General features: G+C 31.7%; 1 pseudogene; it reads left to right on the top strand.

Moving 5' to 3' along the window:
• Positions 1-871: 871 nt before the first annotated feature.
• The window catches only part of LOC119569888, a 16,854-nt pseudogene continuing 12,074 nt past the window's right edge, over positions 872-5,651 (top strand).

The following is a 5,651-nucleotide window of genomic DNA, read 5'->3' as shown; positions in this document are numbered from 1 at the left end:
ACACAAGGTATTCCTAACCAATAATTGTTTATAAGAATCTACAGTATCATAATGCTTATAATGGTAGTTATTGAAATATGTTACGGGTTTATAACCCACGTCCGGTGGTATACAGAAATATTTATGAATATTATTTTATGATGAACTGATTTTGTGAAATTGCCTTGTCATGAGCTTAAGAAGCAGTAGAGAAGACAGTGGAAAATAATATTCTCTCGAAAAGACCTTTTACAAAGTCTGTAGGCATTCCTGTGGGGGGTTTTTTTTTTTTTTGTTTTTTTTTTTTACCCCCAGGTCACTTTGATAGGGTGGCGTTGTACTTAATAGTTTAAAGAAGTGATCTGAAAATCCTAAATGTGGGAAGAGAATGGTATATGCTTTCCAGTAACATTTGGTGCTGATATTTAAAATTAACTATTATAAGCAGAGTCTTCATTATATAAAAATGACGTTCCTAATGCGATTGACAAGCTCCAAAGTGTGTTTACAGAACGTGAAGATTTATTATTTTCTAGATAACAAATGCTTTAGCAATAATTGTTAAGAATTAATATTTATCATATTTACCTGATATATGTTTGATATATAATTGAGGTTGTTGTTTCTACAATAAGATTAGAGAAGATTAGATTATAATATTGAAATAATAGTGCTAATGATCTTTAGTAGTAAAGAAAGATAATGATGATGGAGAGTCATAGTTTATCCATACCTGGGACAAAGTAATAAAGTATCCTTTCCATAATTCAGTGGTGAGTTCGTTGTATGTGGCAGATACCCCAAATGGTTGCAACAGGATATAGAACCTGGCATTAACATGTATATGTACATATTTCACTCTCTATGATGTAAGAGCGCGAGGATTTGTTAGACCAATGTGTCGTTTTTCATACGAGATCCTCTGACTCAAGGGAACACGCTCCATTACTTCTCACATTCTCAAGATTTCCTTTTAGTAAGGTAAAGCCATTTTATGCTTTATTTTTAGGATAATGTTTAACTGAAAAGTTATAGATGAACTATATTTTCAAAACATAGAAAGAAGTTTTTCCCTTTATTCACTCTCTTTGTCAGGCAACCCAAATATTTGAAGATTGAGCAACTCACTCGGATAATTCACAAATGAAATGCCAGGACTTATTACAGATCTTGAGTTACACAAAGGACCGTTATATACAAGGTCAAAGGCAGTTTGTAAAGTAAGGTGTCATTGTTCTCATGTAGTTTTCATTCCCACTAAAATTTGTGTTATTTTTTACATTTTTATCATATATACTACATTTTTCTTCTTTTGCATAAGTAATGTGTGTTTATTAAGATACCAATATGAAATGGTCCTTTTGTTCAAATAGAGGAGACTGATCCACTTCTGTTAGATCCATTAGTGGGTACTATGAATACAAATTCTGAGACAAGTGTTGCAGAGAAACGGATTAGCAGATTGACGCAGATAAAGAATGGTTAAATCTATCCTAATGTTGATAGTTTATCATTTAAACGTTCCTTGTAAAGATACTGTCATTTGTTTTCTTCATGAACTATATAAAGCACATAAACAAGAGTGAAAGAAAGAACACGTACCATTAATTTTTTTTCCCTACTCTTGTGCAGAAAGAAATATCTAGTGACTTGTCATTCTTATTCTTCTACCCCACTTTTGTATTAATGTGCAAATTAGAGAGTGGTTACTAATAAATTTCTTTGGAATTATATACTTTGCCAAGTATATTCAAGAAGTAAATTATATTCATGTAAAAAAAAGGCTATTTACCAACAATACTCAGGATTGGCATTACAGGTGAGCTTTCTATAAAGTTACTTATATAATATGAAGAATGTTTTAACTAGCTTAACATATGTTTTCAGTTTAACGTCAATTGATATGGGAATCCAGCCCATTACCTCAAAGGAGATGGCAAAAACTCCAGACGAGATACTAAACATTCCACAATGTAGCCACCAAAGATGATGACCAAACTAAAGTACAAAGAGCAGTAAGAGAAAATTTAGTACCGCAGCAGCTACAGGGATTCCTCACTACAATGGGCTTTTAAACCGAGGCCTTTCACAAGTTTGGGTTCTGTAGGTTCAGACAAGGCAAGACGTAGAGGTAGCAGAAACAAAAACAGTAAGTGTGACTTTTGCGCCAGCATTTACTCCCTCTCTTGCACTGATCTCTTACTTCCTGATTTATATAATTACTTACTTGTGGTTATCATAGATATAAGTTTATATATGTAATTAGGACTTACATTGATTTCATTTGTAGGAATTTTTAATCATATGATTATACTTTTTGGTATTTAAGATATTACTGGATATCTTGTGGAGAGGCCCAAAACATTTTTAATGTTGGGATGTCTATTGTTTTTAAATGTAAGTCATAATCCTTCATTATTGTATCAATTTCTGTAGTTCCTGTTGACTAAATTATTCGTGATTAGCATGAGCAACCAGAAGGCTAAATAGAAATGATGACAATATCACGTACATTTTTAAATGCTTTATGCACTATGATTTACAGTAATTGTTGAAACCTTATTGCTGTAGTTTGTCATATTCTCTTAGAAGATCATATTATTTATCTTAATACTGGATGAGAATTGCATACATCGAAACACATTTTATCAAGGGAAAGAGTTTAGGCCACTTAGATAAATCTGTTCATTAAAAACGGATAATAAACAAGCCATAGATAAAAGACGTTTAATTGTTACCTTAGTGATCAGAGCCCCCCCAAAAAGATGTCCTCAGGTATTCCAAACAAACTGAAATCAAGTCTTGGTGAGATGTGTATGGGAGTTACTTCATTGGCTTGCCCTTCGACTGTGTCCACAACGCTCATCTTGGAAACAGATGAAAGTTGCCTGGAGGGCATGTGGCTATTAATTTGAAGAGGTTATCTGTAGCTGCCTTGTTCCTCTTTTTAAAACTTGTAAACCAGTTGGAAGCAAACTAACAGGGAATACAGTGGAATATGTAACTTGTTCTTTCTTTTATGTTCTCTCATAGAAAAAAGTATTGTCAATAAGGAATGAGGCAAATTTAAGAGAGGATTGAAATATATGAGACGTGATAAAACATGTGGATATTTATGTATCAAAGGTAGCAATATAAAAAATGTTCCTGTTGGTGATTTGCAAGTGAATCAGTTATATTTTCAAACTAAATTTCTTTGGGGGAAAATGGTTTTCCAGATCACCACTGCAAGTATGAGATCTCTGACCCCAGTATCTTGCAACCCGTTAAATTTCAGATGATGATGAAAGAAGCACTGTTAAAACATACAACACTGGAAAGCTTGTTGCTATGCAGCTTATGGAGTGCCAGCAATTATGGAATTGGTAAAACATCATATGGTAAGTCAAGTACATTAAGGCATCGTGTGGTAATATTATAGTTAGGTTTATGTTAGACCTCTCTCATCATCATCATCGCCATTGGTGTTGTCAGTGTCATTGTCGCGTCATATCGTTATTATTATTATTATTATTTATTGTTGTTATTATTTTATTATTATTGTTACTTGTTATGTTGTTATTGTTGTTGTTGTGTGTTGTTGTTATTGTTATTTATTATGATCATAATTATCATAAAAATATCATCTTATCATCATTATTATGATGATTTTTTAATTTTTTTTTTTTTTAATGTGTAAGTAACAGCAGTTATTATTAATTGTTTTTTGTTGTTTTCCTTCATTGATAGTGTATTCTTGTTCATTATCATTATCCGATCTTGATTACTGATTTTAATATTGAAGATATTACTGTTTTTGTAATTTTTTTTTTTTTTTCTTTTGTTTCAGGACAAAAAGGATTATTGAAGGCGACCAGACCTAGCTGTTTGTCTTGCAGATCCAGATCCGATAAACCCCCAGTCACTCTTATAAGGCAATGTCCAAGTTTGTCTAGCTTTTTTTGATGTCGCAAAGAGAAAACTAAACCACGCTAATATGTGTTTTGTACTGATTATGAAAAGAAATTTCCGTGATATGCGTTCTGTGCAGCTTTTTTTTTTTGTGTGGTGGTGGGGTACATCACGTGTCTTATAAAGCTGCAGTCAATCATGAAAGTTCTAGTAAGCCTTTCTTTAACTTTGATATTTGAAGACCTAGATTCGAGAAATTCATCGAGAAATCCTTTTGGCTCCGTATTTGTTGGCAATATTTCCCATCATTAATGTTGCCAAAGTGAAATGGTATAGATTCCAACGTTGGTGAAACAAAGTCATATTCAGCGCTCTGCTGGATGATCATTTTGTTCAATTTCTGGGTGTGAGGCATCACATGTAGCAACACCAGATTCTTGAGTACTCAGATGCCTTGATTTGCCACAAGATGGTCCTAGTGGCTGCAGCGGGCAGACTGTCTTCTTGAAGGTATTCCCAGTAATGAGAGCATCTGACAGTGCACAGCCAGGACAAGCCAGAAGGAAGGGGAAGGGCATGGCAAGGCTCAGAGAGGAAGAAACAAACCTGGAGTTTCAAAGGTCTGAAGCTGCCTTTAATTGATGGAAAAGACAAGCAGATGTTGAATAACACGGTGGCCAGTGAGGCCCAATCAACAGGATTTAAACAAGCCCGTGATGAAAATATGATGTAACCAAAATTAAGCTATATATATAGAATTTAAAATTAAATTTTATATGATATATATATATATATATATATATATACTTATATATATTATATATATATATATATATATATATATATTATTTAACCCAATCACCCCGCGATTATGTTCTGTCCCTCGTAGCGTTTTTGTGGACTTTTGTTACATTACAGATGGGCCTCCACATGGTGCTCGCCTCAAGGAGTCTATCAGTAGGCCCTAATGACTCTGATCTTGATTCCCCATTCCTTGAATTGGCGGGAAAATGGGGTTTTTGCCTTTAATACAATTGATATCAATACGGTTATTATGTTAGTGATGTTTTTCTTATGATTTTAACAGTATATTTAAAATCTTGTTACATTTAAGACAATGGAAATAATGCAAAAGACCGTTCCAAAAGTCAAGGGAAAAGGGTAAACAGGGAGAAAGGTAGGACTAATAAGTGGGACCCTTGATTGATGGGACTAAGCACTGTAGAGCCATCTTGTGTGGTTAATACAATAAATTTTAAACCTGTGTTACCAGTGGGCATGGCATTGTTGTTTTTTATCCTTGCCAAAACGTGCCACAATTGAGGCTTTTTATAATATATAATTATATTATTTATATATATAATATATATATATCTATATATAGATATATATATATATATAGAGAAGTATTATATATATGTATATAATATTCTATGTTTAAATATATTATATATATATCTATATATATATATATATATCCTATATATGATATATATATATACATATATATATATATATATATATATGTATATATATAGATATCTATAGATATATATATATATATATATATTTAAAAAATATATATATATATACATATATATATATATATATATTATATATATATATATATATATATTAAATATATATATATATAGATATTATTATATATATATTATATATATATAGATATATATATATATATATATATATATATAGAATAAAATATATATCTTCTTCTTTTAACGGTAGGTTCATGTCTGAGCAGCCGTGGTCACAGCATG

Source organism: Penaeus monodon, unplaced genomic scaffold (genome assembly GCF_015228065.2).
Source record: "Penaeus monodon isolate SGIC_2016 unplaced genomic scaffold, NSTDA_Pmon_1 PmonScaffold_1958, whole genome shotgun sequence".
Taxonomy (NCBI): Eukaryota; Metazoa; Arthropoda; class Malacostraca; order Decapoda; family Penaeidae; genus Penaeus; species Penaeus monodon.
This window is presented reverse-complemented; position numbering and strand designations above follow the sequence as displayed.